Below are 14917 nucleotides of genomic sequence, written 5' to 3' on the forward strand. Positions count from 1 at the left end.
AGCAAATAGAGTATTCTAATAATTTCCGAATCATGTGTGTTTCTCTCAAAATGTGTGTACAGCAAGTATGATTGTGGTAAACTAAAAAGCAAAGACTCAAATCATACAAGATGCTCCAAGCAAAACACATATCATGTGTCGAATAAAAATATAGCTCCAAGTAAAGTTACCGATGGAAGTAGACGAAAGAGGGGATGCCTTCCGGGGCATCCCCAAGCTTTGGCTTTTAGGTGTCCTTAGATTATCTTTGGGGTGCCATGGTCATACCCAATCTTAGGCTCTTGCCACTCCTTGTTCCATAATCCATCAAATCTTTCACCCAAAAACTTGAAAACTTCACAACACAAAACTTAAAGTAGAAAATCTCGTGAGCTCCGTTAGCGAAAGAAAACAAAACACCACCTCAAAGTACTGTAATGAACTAATTCTTTATTTATATTGGTGTTAAACCTACTGTATTCCAACTTCTCTATGGTTTATAAACTATTTTACTATCCATAGATTCATCAAAATAAGCAAACAACACACGAAAAACAGAATCTGTCAAAAACAGAACAGTCTGTAGTAATCTGTAGCTAATGCAAGATATGGAACCCCAAAAATTCTAAAATAAATTGCTGGACGTGAGGAATTTATCTATTAATCATATTCAAAAAGACTTAACTAAATATCACCTTCCAAATAAAAATAGCAGCAATTCTCGTGAGCGCTAAAGTTTCTATTTTTTACAGCAAGATTAAAAAGACTTTCCCCAAGTCTTCTCAACGGTTCTACTTGGCACAAACACTAATTAAACAGAAAAAAACACAACCAAAACAGAGGCTAGATAAATTATTTATTACTAAACAGGAGTAAAAAGCAAGGAATAAAATAAAATTGGGTTGCCTCCCAGCAAGCGCTATCGTTTAACGCCCCTAGCTAGGCATAAAAGCAAGGATAGATCTAGGTATTGCCATCTTTGGTAGGAAATCCATAAGTGGCTCTCATAATAGATTCATAAGGTAACTTAATTTTCTTTCTAGGGAAGTGTTCCATGCCTTTCCTTAACGGAAATTGGAATCTAATATTTCCTTCCTTCATATCAATAATTGCACCAATTGTTCTAAGGAAAGGTCTACCAAGAATAATAGGACATGAAGGATTGCAATCTATGTCAAGAACAATAAAATCTACAGGCACATAATTCCTATTTGCAACAATAAGAACATCATTAATTCTTCCCATAGATTTCATAATAGTGGAATCCGCAAGGTGGAAGTTTAAAGAGCAATCATCAAAATCACAGAAACCTAGCAAATCACACAAAGTCTTTGGAATCGTGAAAACACTAGCACCCAAATCACACAAAGTATAGAATTCATGATTTTTAATTTTAATTTTAATAGTAGGTTCCCACTCATCATAAAGTTTTCTAGGGATAGAAACTTCCAACTCAAGTTTTTCTTCATAAGATTGCATCAAAGCATCAACGATATGTTTAGTAAAAGCTTTATTTTGACTATAAGCATGAGGAGAATTTAGCACGGATTGCAACAAGGAAATACAATCTATCAAAGAGCAATTATCATAATTAAATTCCTTGAAATCCAAAATAGTGGGTTCATTAATATTTAAAGTTTTGACTTCTTCAATCCCACTTCTAACAATTTTACCATCAAGATCTAAAGATTCCGAATTCTTGGAACGCCGTCTAGGTAAAGGTGGATCATATTCAGTCCCATCATTATCAAGACTCATATTGCAAAACAAAGATTTAATAGGGGATACATCAATAACTTTTAGATCTTCATCTTTATTATCATGGAAACTAGAAGAACATGCTTTTATAAAGCAATCTTTCTTAGCACGCATCCTAGCGGTTCTTGCTTTGCACTGATCAATGGAAATTCTCATGGATTTGAGAGACTCATTGATATCATGCTTAGGAGGAATATATCTAAGTTTCAAAGAATCAACATCAAGAGAAATTCTATCAACGTTCCTAGCCAACTCATCAATCTTAAAGCAATTTTTCTTCAATCAAAGCATTGAAATTCTTTTGCGAAGTAATAAATTATTTAATATTAGATTCAAAATCATAGGGCATCTTATTATAATTTCCATAAGAATTGTTGTAGGAATTACCATAATTATTAGAGGAATTACTAGGATATGACCTAGGATTAAAGTTTCCTCTACACGCGTTGTTACCAAAATTATTCCTACCAACAAAATTCACATCCATAGATTCATTATTATTCTCAATCAAAGTAGACAAAGGCATATCATTAGGATCAGAAGAAACACTTTTATTAGCAAATAATTTCATAAGTTCATCCATCTTTCCACTCAAAACATTAATTTCTTCTATCACATGCACTTTATTATTAGTAGATCTATCGGTGTGCCATTGAGAATAATTAACCATAATATTATCTAGGATTTTAGTAGCTTCTCCTAAAGTGATTTCCATAAAAGTGCCTCCCGCGGCTGAATCTAAAAGATTTCTAGAAGCAAAATTCAATCCAGCATAAATTTTTTGTATAATCATCCACAAATTCAAACCATGCGTAGGGCAATTATGTATCATTAATTTCATCCTCTCCCAAGCTTGTGCAACATGTTCATGATCAGGTTGCTTAAAATTGATAATATCGTTCCTAAGAGAGATGATCTTAGTGGGAGGGAAATACTTAGAGATAAAAGCATCTTTGCACTTATTCCACGAATCAATACTATTTTTAGGCAAAGACGAAAACCAAGCTTTAGCACGATCTCTAAGCGAAAAAGGAAATAGCTTCAATTTAACAATATCATTGTCCACATCTTTGTTATTTTGCATATCACACAAATCAACGAAGCTATTTAGATGGGTAGCGGAATCTTCACTAGGAAGGCCGGAAAACGGATCTTTCATGACAAGATTCAGCAAAGCATCATTAATTTCACAAGATTCATCATCGGTAAGAGGAGCAATCGGAGTGCTAATAAAATCATTGTTGTTGGTATTGGTAAAGTCACACAATTTGGTATTATCTTGAGCCATCGTGACAAGCAAGCAATCCGACACACAAGCAAACAAGAAACGGGCAAAAAGAGGCAAATAGAGAGAGGGAGGATAGAGAGAGAGAGGGCGAATAAAACGGCAAGGGTGAAGTGGGGGAGGGGAAAATGAGAGGCAAATGGCAAATAATGTAATGCGGGAGATAAGGGTTTTGTGATGGGTACTTGGTATGTTGACTTTTGCATAGACCTCCCCGGCAACGGCGCTAGAAATCCTTCTTGCTACCTCTTGAGCACTTGCGTTGGTTTTCCCTTGAAGAGGAAAGGGTGATGCAGCAAAGTAGCGTAAGTATTTCCCTAAGTTTTTGAGAACCAAGGTATCAATCCAGTAGGAGGCCACGCACAAGTCCCTCGCACCTACACAAACAAATAAATCCTAGCAACCAACGCGATAAGGGGGTGTCAATCCCTACATGGTCACTTACGTGAGTGAGATCTGATAGATATGATAAGATAATATTTTTGGTATTTTTATGATGAAGATGCAAAGTAAAATAAAAGGCAAAGGAAATAAATAAGTATTGGAAGATTAATATGATAGAAGATAGACCCGGGGGCCATAGGTTTCACTAGTGGCTTCTCTCAAGAGCATAAGTATTCATGGTGGGTAGACAAACTACTGTTGAGCAATTGACAGAATTGAACATAGTTATGAGAATATCTAGGTATGATCATGTATATAGGCATCACGTCCAAGACAAGTAGACCAACTCCTGCCTGCATCTACTACTATTACTCCACACATCGACCACTATCTAGCATGCATCTAGAGTATTATGTTCAAGAGAACAAAGTAACTCTTTAAGCAAGATGACATGATGTAGAGGGATAAACTCATGCAATATGATGAAAACCCCATCTTGTTATCCTCGATGGCAACAATACAATACGTGCCTTGCTGCCCCTACTGTCACTGGGAAAGGACACCGCAAGATTGAACCCAAAGCTAAGCACTTCTCCCATTGCAAGAAAGATCAATATATTAGGCCAAACCAAACTGATAATTCGAAGAGACTTGCAAAGATAACCAATCATACATAAAAGAATTCAGAGAAGATTCAAATATTGTTCATAGATAAACTTGATCATAAACCCACAATTCATCGGTCTCAACAAACACACCGCAAAAGAAGATTACATCGAATAGATCTCCACAAGAGAGGGGGAGAACTTTGTATTGAGATCCAAAAAGAGAGAAGAAGCCATCTAGCTAATAACTATGGACCCGTAGGTCTGAGGTAAACTACTCACACTTCATCGGAGGGGCTATGGTGTTGATGTAGAAGCCCTCCGTGATCGATGCCCCCTCCGGTGGAGCTCCGGAACAGGCCCCAAGATGGGATCTCGTGGATACAGAAAGTTACGTAGGGTTTTGGCTCCGTATCTGGTAGTTTGGGGGTATGTAGATATATATAGGAGGAAGGAGTATGTCGGTGGAGCAACAGGGGGCCCACGAGGGTGGAGGGCGCGCCGGGGGGGGGGGGGGGGGTAGGCGCGCCTCCTACCTGGTTGATGTCTTGACGTAGGGTCCAAGTCCTCTGGATCATGTTCGTTCCGAAAATCATGTTCCCGAAGGTTTCATTACATTTGGACTCCGTTTGATATTCTTTTTCTATGAAATCCTAGAATAGGAAAAAAACAGCAATTCTGGGCTGGGCCTCCAGTTAGTAGGTTAGTCCCAAAAATAATATAAAAGTGTATAATAAAGCCCAATAATGTCCAAAACAGAATATAATATAGCATGGAACAATCAAAAATTATAGATACGTTGGAGACGTATCACCATGCTGGGGGGGGCGGCCCGCTAGGACCCAGATGGGGCCCGCCGGGCACAGATCTAGGCTGGGGGCGCGACGCCGGCCACCCAGCACCACCACGCCGCCCCGCCGCCAAGGAGCGGCGCCGACACCACGCCTGCCGCTGGACCGCAGCCAAACCGGTTTGCACCGCCGCCGCCTCCCTGCCCCAGGAAGGGAGCACGCGCGCGCGGGGACAAGAAGGCCCACCACTACCGGCACCACCCGGGCCAGTTCCGGGGGCGACCGCCAATGGCGGGGAGGGGGGACGGGGGAGGAGGGAGCCCGCAGGAGAGGAGCTCGAGCTCCGCCCCAGGCACCTCCCTGGGAGGCGGCGCGAGGCGGATCTGGACGTGGGAAGGAGGGGGCGGAGGGGGGACGATGGCGGGGGGCTAGGAAGGCGGCAGCGGGAGGGGAGGGGGGAACCCTAGTCACCTCTCAGGGAGGAGGAGCGGGCTCGGTTTTAGAAATTCCCCTCCATTTTCAAGATGGAGTAGAAAAAAACTGACGAATCAATGCAAAACAAGACCAGCAAAGAGCAGTATGCTTCAGGGTTGAACCGACCTGGATTGACGAACTCGCAAGGCCTCACAATAAATCAGTAAAAGACCCAACCCCCCTCTCTCTCAAGAATGATTTGAACTAGGAGTGTGACCCAGACCTCTCTCTCTTCCTCTCGCGAGAAAGAAAGGGAGATTTGAAGTGGGAGTGTGCCGCATGAGCCCTCGGTCCACTCCACAGATGCGAAGGTTAAACCGGTGAAGGGTGTTAGGACAACTCCAGCGCACGATCCCAAACAGACATCCGTTTGGCCTGGATTTTGTCCGTTTGGGGCGGGAAATGGGGTCGTGTCCGGCCTTTTCTGGGATGCAGTGGCCGTGTGCCCAACGCGTGGACGCATCCTTTGGCCGTATCCCGTCCGCCTCCTTTTTCAAACACAAATATTCGAATAACCAAGGCCCACAGTTCATGCCAACGGTCCTAGTTCACACCGGCAACACAGCCAGCTTACACGACCTCGCCGGCAATACAGCCAGCGGCCGACAACACAGCCAGCCTCTAAAATGAATAGTTTTGTCGCCAGCAACACATCTAGCGGCCGGCAACACAGCCAACCTCCAAAATGAATAGGTTTGTCGCCGGCACACATCCGGCGGCCGACACCCATGCCAGCCTCCAAAAAGAACGACCACGGACGAACATACCACCTAGTTCAGGCCGTCGGCGTCAAACATCTCCTTCTGCCAGGCCTCGAACCAGCTCCTCGTCTTCTCGCTCATCTTGCTCAAGTCGGCGCTCATGATCGCTAGCGCCACCTCCTTTGCTTTGGTTGCGGCATTGGCGGCGGCCTCGATGTCGAGCTGCCTCTATCGGGACGCCTCCTCCATGTCGATCTTCCTCTTCTTGGCCGCCTCCTCCAACTCAAGCTTCTTAGTTTGAAGCTCCAGGTATTGCTTCATTTTCTCCTCCTTGCCTTGTCGCCTTTTCTTGTCCCTCACTTCCTTTTGAGACATTATGTCGTGCAAAGTCTCATGCAAGGCAAAGGATGCCGCATCATGCTTGTCGTCCATCTTGGAGTTGGCCTTGCCCCTCGGCCTCTTCAACGCTTCACCATCTCCACCTCCGGCTAACGCGGCCGTCTTCTTGCCTCTATTCCTTTGAAGTTTGCAGTATTGATCTTTGAACTTAGGGAAATTGTTGATGATCGCCCAACAATGCGTAAGAGTGAATGGCTTGTCATTGTGCCGAGCCTTGAATGCTTTCAAAGATTGAAATGCCTACACGATCAACAACAATTGGACATGCAAACATATAGAAGGCCGAAGTCATGGCCGTAGCAACGAAATATAAGAGACCATACCATGTCTCCAATGCCAAGACCACTCACGGGACGTGCTTTAACGCTCTCAAGTGCGGCACAATACTTGTTGCATTCTTGTTGGATGAACAACCACCTTTTTTGAATCGAGGTGATGCCACATTCGCTCATAAATTGGTAGGGCGCAAACAACTTTCTTTCATGGAATGTGTTTGTGAACTCTTGTCCAAAAAACAAGTCCCTTTTGTTGCGCACCAATCCTCGGATCTTGGCCAACCTCCATCCAACTTTCACAAATCAACTTGTCCTCATCTTGAGAGTATGATCCCGTACGGATGCTCTTCTTCCTCTTTTGTGCTTCCGCTCTTTGGGTGAGCTCGTCGATGAACAATGGCTCGCCCACAATATCAATGCCTTCCTATTCTTCTTCACCTTCACCTTCGCAATAGATGTCATCATCTTCAAGCCACGAGTCACCATGGTCGGTGGCCTCAAAGTCTCCATTGGCAACATACTGGCCATGACCATCCTGACTCTGGGTCTCCTCGGGATCGAAGGCATCGCCATGCTCACCCATCTGGAAGGCCTCGCCATAGCCCTCGTAGATGACATTCTCCATGAACTGGTTGTAGAAGGGGTCCTCGACCGTTGGTGTTGGTGTTGGCATTTCGCCGAACAGGACGCGGGGTGCCGGCATGGTGGCCGCAGATGGCGGCTGTGCTTGCTTTCTTTGCATCTCAACGGATGGGCGGCCGCCGCTGCCGGACCCTAGCGTGACTTTGAGGTCGATGACGGCCGAGGGGCGTGGGGTGGACGACACGATCACGCCAACGTCCGATGACCCCGAGAAATGGGTCTGGCCTTTGTACCTTGGAGGAGGAAAAACCGGGCAACAATGGCGTGGTCCACGACGTCGGCGAGGGGCACTGCGGAGGCCGGGCGACCGACGAGCCTGTGCTCGCCGGGCCGACGGGAGGTGCCAAGAAACTCGTTGGACGGCACATCCCAAGCATGAGGAGGGCGTGTGCTTTGTTGACGATGGCCTCCTTCTCGTCGGCGTCAGCCTTGTGCCGCGTGGCCTCCAATGCAGCACGCTAGGCGGCGAACATGGGGGTGGCGTTCTTGCCCTTGGCCGCCGCCCGCTGGTTCCTCCTCTTGGTCGATTCCGCGTCCAGCTTTGCGAGCCCCGCCGGCGTGAGTTCCGACCGCGACTTCTTCGGACACTTGGCCGCCTTCTTCTTCACCTTTCGGGGCGGGGTCGACGGCCTGGCAGCCGAAATTCGGCGGGGCATCGGCCATGGCGGGAGGGTGGTGGGTGGAGGGGAGGTCGGGACGTGAGAGGGTTCTGGAGGGAAATGGCGCAAAACGGGGCGTCGGGCGGGTGCTTTGTGCCACTGACGGGCGGTCCAGGGGAGGACAAACGCGCGCATCCCGCCCGTCCGCACGCTGTCCGTTTCACCTTAAGGGTGTATTTGGTTGAGGAACCAACTGTCACGTAATGGAATGGTTCCATTCCAGAGGAACGGGTCGGTTCCGTTCCTGTGTTTGGTAGGTGCAAAAAAGTAGAACGGGTTGGTTCCGTTCCAGTGTTTGGTTTGGAAGAATAGAATGAAAAATAGAATAACAAAAAATTCAAAATTTCGGCAACATTTCATTTGTATTTTCAAGAAAAACAACATAACAATATATATTGACATAGAATTCAATTTTCAGCAATGAAGTAGCAAGTTCATTTGGCACATCCAGAAGCAATCAGCCAAAGCAAAGTGCACTACAGCCATACACCATTACATGTCTTTAACATAAAAATAACCATAGCAAAGTGCACTACAGCCATACAGGTTCACATACCCAATACCCAAAAGCAACCCAATGGCACTATAGCCATACATGTCAAGTTCACATACTTGAGAACCATACAACCATATCGAATTTAGAAGTTTTTCTTCACATACCTACTCACCCAAACAGATTTGTTGGTTTCAGAGAGTTTCATGAAGGCTCTTGCAGTCTTGGGGTTGTAAACAAGATGAGCATAGTATTGGGCAAGGTGCTCTTCATCAAATTCTTTCAAATTGGAGACTACATCCCAAAGATCATCGGCTATATCATCATCATCTCCACCAGATTTCACAAGAGTTTCAGCAACAAGTTTAAACCCATCTTTGAGAATGGCACCTAGTGGACCCTCTAGAACTTTCACCGCCTTGGCCTTCTTTTTTGGTGGTCCTTTGGGGTGAGCAGACTCACCAACTTGTGGTGACGTGTTGATCTTACCATTCACCTCATCATCAATATCAATAGAGAGGAGATCATTCCCAGACCTTGCATTCATCCCCTTAGCCCCGGTTGTTCCAAAAATGGTTGCCATGGCATGGTAGTGCTCAATTGGTTATTCAAGAAGGGAGCATCAGGTTTGTGGGTCTACAAAAAATTCACAAGTCATTAGCATAATTGTCGTGGATATGGGACACGGGTATCCTCATGGAGGTAGGCCGCGGCCCATCACGGGAGGTGGCCCAGCAGGCCGACTTAAACAGTTTGAATAAAACCTGGATTGCTATCTGTCTTGTAATAGAAAAGAGACTAGTCCTAATCCAACTAGGACTAGTCATGTAACCCGCCCCTCCAACATATATAAGGAGGGGCATGGCTCCCCATAAGAGGACAAGATTCACAAGTTCCACAAGTTGAACAAGTTAGGTTTAGACAATAGCTCTCGAGATAAAGCACTCTTGTAACCGTGATCATCATCATCAATATCAATGAAGCAGGATGTAGGCTTTTACCTTCACCGTGAGGGGCCGAACCTGGGTAAAACATCGCGTCTCTCGTCCCGCTCAACCCCTCTCAAGCTACCACATAGATGCGCTGGCCTCGCGACTAAGTCCTGATACTAAGGACATCTGCCGTGACAATTCCACGACAGTTGGCATCCACCGTGGGGCTAGCACACGGTGGTGTCGAGTTCTTAAAGGGATTTCACCCAGGGATCGAGGATCCCGCGATCATCCGGTGAAAAAGAGTCATCAATGCAAGTTTAAGTTTGAGAGGTTAGGGTTTCGTACGTGCAGCCGCACACGACCCGGAAGGCAGATATATTGTTTGGTGCGCCGCCGTCAAGTCATATGTTTTCAAGCCATCCGGAAAACAATAGGATTCACCACGACGGCTGCAGATGTTTGTCCGCCGAAGCCATCAAGTTGCACACATTTCTGCAGTTAGAGTTGCCGAGTTGTTGTTTCTGATTAAATCAAAGAGTGCAGACACGCGCATTGTTTACATCGCATTAAGCATCACCCTGGTGTTTTCAAGTACTAGTACGCCACTAGAAGACAAGGAGAGAGGCTACGAGGAGATTAATTCCAGAATTGAGAAAAAGTTGCCAAGTTGGACTGGTGTTTGAGGCAACCTGCAGCGTCCCTGTCAGAAACCACCGTTGACCCGTTTGGAGGCTCATGCGTCTGCAGCCCCGTCTCGCTGAATCGCCTCGCCGGGGCACCTCCACCGCCGCGAGCCGGCCTCGCTGCCGTTCTGGCCATAGCCAGCCTCATCGAGCTTCCTTCCTCACGGCCTTGCTTCCGCCTCTGAGCCGCCGTCACCGTTAGACCAAGTCCGCCTTCTGCTGTGGCTGGATTATGAGTCCGCCTCCGAGTCGCCCTCGCCGGTGTGCCGAGCTGCGGCTATGGTCGGCCCGCTTCAAGTCTGTGAGCCGCCCGGCCTTGAGGAGCCTCTGCTCCTACCCCGTGGGTTTCGCTGCTGCTGCCGGATTACCCATGATTCAACGACCTTGGCCTCGACACCGAGTCCGCTTCGGCCTTCAAGTCGCCAAGCCCCTCGCTGGCTCCGGCTCCTGTACGCCGCCGTATGTGACCTTCAACTTGGGAACCGCTGCCTATCCGAGTGTGTCTCGCCTCCTTCTACTGGATTCTGACATGGCAAACCGCCAGCGTATCGGTCCGCCGCGAGGCGTCGAGTGAGCGGCCTTGGCAACTGCTGCGAGCCACCGGGCGCTGACCCGCCGTTCGCCCCGCTTCGTCAACCCACCCACGGCAAGTCGCCGCATCCGCACTCAACCCAGTTGCTTCGCGCGTGCATCGGCTGGGTTCTGTCTCTGCCTCAAGCTGGCATCACTGAGCCACCACAAACATCAACTGGACAACGACGCTCGTCACGCTGCGGCCAACAGCGTTGGCTTATTTCTTCGTTGGTGTGAAGAACCATGCCTTGTCTGTTGTGAAAAAAAGGTTGACTTTCCAAGCTGGGCAATCGAGATGGAAAAGTTCTGCAGATCTGCTGCTGAATTGCTATTGTTTTCCTCCATAGAAAAAAGAGAAGCGGAGATGCGGCAACGTCTGGGAAGGCCAGACCGCCAGGACAGATCGAAGCACAAAGCTACAGCAATAGCAGTACATGGATGTGGCAGTGCCGCGTACGGTATTGGTGCTAGTATCAAGTACTATAACAAGGCTTCAATTAGTATAAAGTATGGATGTGACAGAGCCGCCGTTATGGCCGTTTCGTTCTGCTTCCCCGGGGCTTCCTCAAGCTGTTCCCCAGGAGAGGCTTGCTACATTCACCACGCGGCACCGTTGTGACCCGCTATCACCGGGCTAGCCTCACATCACCAACTGCGGGCCGCCGCTGCCGCCTCTGTGTCATGCAAGCTGCCCCAGCATTTGAGCAAATTGAAAAAGGGAATCATACGGAGTCAGGCCTCGAAGAAAACCTCAAAAGGACTTGACCCTTAAACAAAGGATAAGTTGCGTTCAACATGATGAGTACTGGAGATCTGAAGTTGATATTATTGAGAAGGTCCATTACCTTGACTGAAGGTGCAATTAAGAGCAGAAAGCATGAGCCCGGGAAAACTCCATTGATGTTCACGGCTTGTCGTGAATCGCCACGCCATCTAGGCCCGTCTCCATCGAGTTGCCTTCGCCAGCCTGCCATTTCCACTGCCTCGTCGACCCCAACGGTCCGCTGGCTTATGCCACATCATAAAAACAAGCTAAGTCACTTTGATATTTAAATTTCATTTTTTCCAGTCAATTATATATATCCGGCACCTTTGAGTTAATCTCGGGGGCTATAATTTCTTCTCATAAAGTTGAGTCATAAGGTTACCAAAGAGGACTATTTGCCACGATGCACAGTTCAAATATGGGTGCCTTACATATCAGCAAAATAATTTTATGTTCGTTCTTTACTAAGTCAGATGCAACTCGTAACCGACCAAGTAGTGGGTATGGTATTGTCAATCGACTCTGATGCCTATCATGGACTTTGTCGACCCTGAACATATCATATTCCATGAAAAAAGTCCACGCGAAAGCCTACTTAGTCGAGTCGAACGATTAACAACTTGAACACAAGTTGACAAATTCATCGAAATTATTATTTAATTTTGTTTTATACATCACGAACGATGTAATGCATTCATGTGTTTTATTTTAGGAACAAAGAGCCTCAAGACGACTCCTCGTGTCGCCTCGAGCCTCGGGGGCTATCAAGCCAGAATTTATGAAAAAATGGACTTTGTTCGTTACCAAAACACAAGTTCACAGACCACCGGATTGTTAAAGGCCTAAACAAACCCGGCGCTCGGGGGCTACAGATGATATACATACTATGGGAGTTGGAAAAAATTCGGAAAGACCTGGCTAGGGAAGACCCAGCTTGGAGACAGAATCCAGCCTCGGAGGACAACCCGACAATATCAACGTCAACGCTTCATGACCCGGCAATCTCTTCATCCACATTTCGGCATCCATTACGTCAACGACCCGGAAAAAAGCTCCACGTTCAAGGAAGACAAAAGCATCAACAAAATCAAGACCTTCCGCCCGACTCTTCGAGTCACCCGAAAGCTCGGGGGCTACTGTCGTGTATATGGGACACGAGTATCCTCATGGAGGTAGGCCACGGCCCATCACGGGAGGTGGCCCAGCAGGCCGACTTAAATAGTTTGAATAAGACCTGGATTGCTATCCGTCTTGTAATAGAAAAGAGACTAGTCCTAATCCAACTAGGACTAGTCATGTAACCCGCCCCTCCAACATATATAAGAAGGGGCAGGGCTCCCCAAAAGGGGACAAGATTCACAAGTTCCACAAGTTGGACAAGTTAGGTTTAGACAATAACTCTCGAGATAGAGCACTCTTGTAACCGTGATCATCATCATCAATATCAATGAAGCAGGATGTAGGCTTTTACCTTCACCATGAGGGGCCGAACCTGGGTAAAACATCGTGTCTCTCGTCCCGCTCAACCCCTCTCAAGCTACCACATAGATGTGTTGGCCTCGCGACTAAGTCCTGATACTAAGGACATCTGCCGTGACAATTCCACGACAACAATGAAGGCATAAAATGGGTTGATATTGTTCATAATATAAGAAGCTCACCATGCAATGACCTGCATAGTGTTCTTCGCTGAGCCTAATTGTACAAGTATCTTCATCCCATAGAGCTCCACTTAAATTCTTCAAATTGACAACCCTGACCCAAATCTTCCTCCACTTCTTGAGATGGTTTCTAACTTGATCAGAGGTGATAGCTAGCTTGAATTGCTCGTTCAAAACAGCAGTACATTGTTTGAGATGTGTCTCCCTGAATCCACTAGAAGTTCTCTTCCCTTTAGCAACAAGGTCAGCCAAAAAACCTAGCCTAGTGTTGGTCATGGAAGATGTCCATACAATGACCCCACTTTTTCCGGTGTTCCCACTTGCAGCGGTAACTTCAACATTGTCCATTTCTGTCCAGTCATAAAAAATTTGCAAAAAAATGGATTAAAACATCTAAATTTATAAGTTACAATCTTCCCAGCCATGAAAATGTTGCAAAAACTAGGATGAAATCAGCACAAACACATGATTTAAAACATATAAAAGTCACAATCTGCCCAGCCATCAAAATGTTGCAATAAAAAGGATGAAATCAGCACAAACACATGATTTAAACATATAGAAGATACAATCTGCCCAGCCATCAAAATGTTGCAATAAAAGGGATGAAATCATCACAAATATATGGTTTTACATAATAAATACCACAATATGTCCGGCCATCAAATAAATGCAAAGGTAGTTGCATAAACATTACAAATACATAGTGCGGCGCACTCATAAATTTGCATACATGAGTTGCCTATCTTCCCACATTTGGGCAGCAATTTGTAGCCTATGGTCTACCAAGGCCCTATTATCACTTAATTGTTGCCTTGATGTTCGAATTGGTTGGGTGGTCCATGTCACTTCCGGTATAATGAATTCATCGATCCCTTGTGATAGTGCATAATTATGAAGAACACAACACGCTATAACAATGTCGATTTGGACTGGGAAAGTGAAGAATGGTTTGGCATCATCTAAAATTTTGAAACGCCTCTTGAGAGATCCAAAATCCCTCTCTACCGTCACCCGTAGAGTTGAGTGCCTAAGGTTGAATAGCTCCTTATCATTTTGGACCGGATTGTTGCCCCACTCATTCAAATGATACCTCACGCCACGAAAAGGTGGTAGTACTTTCCTAAAAAAGTAAAAACAAATATTCGTTACAAGGGTTTCTTAAGGCAGTAACATATGGACAAATTCTATCTAGGTCAACTTCTTACCAGGTGGTACTTGTAAGCCTCTCTCACGAGTTAATGCATCAGCTAAAACGGTCGCGTCGTGGGCGGACCCTTCCCAACCAGCCAACACATATGTGAACCGGAGGTCAAAGTCTACTGCTGCCATCACATTTTGAGTGGTAAAGGCCTTCCTACCACGAAAAGAAGGTTCCACATCTTTGGTAACACGTGCTCGCACATGTGTACCATCGATAGCTCCAATACAATCCTATATAGTGACCAGTATTAAATGGCATATCATATAGCCTAGATAGATAAGAAATAGTTTTTGAAATTACCTTAAAATATGGGTCAAATTGATGATTTCATGCAATTTTTTCAGGGGTTTCCAATGATGGCGGCCTTATATAATCATTACGAAGCTTGCCTATGGCATGAAGAACCTTTCTAAAATAGATGCTGGTTGTGTCATATGATCTAGCAAAATTGGTTGAAATACCCCTATTTCGAAGGTTATGCCCAATTGTATGCAAAAACATTACCAATTGTTGCTCCACACTAAGATGTGGACTGTCTTCTAGCAATTTGCGATCCCTCAATATGCCGCACAAGCGAAAGAATGCAGCTCTTTCAAACCTTAGCATGTTTTTGCATAACACATCGCTTTGCCAAATTTTTTGGTTTAGAT

At 45.8% G+C, this 14917-nt stretch overlaps 1 pseudogene; it reads right to left on the reverse strand.

Annotated features, from left to right (window-relative positions):
* Window positions 1-8590: 8590 nt before the first annotated feature.
* LOC147989841 (uncharacterized) lies at window positions 8591-13411 on the reverse strand (annotated as a pseudogene).
* Between the last annotated feature and the right edge of the window lie 1506 nt (window positions 13412-14917).

The sequence above is a fragment of the Triticum urartu genome, chromosome 1A, assembly GCF_056163025.1.
Source record: "Triticum urartu cultivar PI428250 chromosome 1A, HENAU_Tu73, whole genome shotgun sequence".
NCBI classification, from domain to species: Eukaryota; Viridiplantae; Streptophyta; class Magnoliopsida; order Poales; family Poaceae; genus Triticum; species Triticum urartu.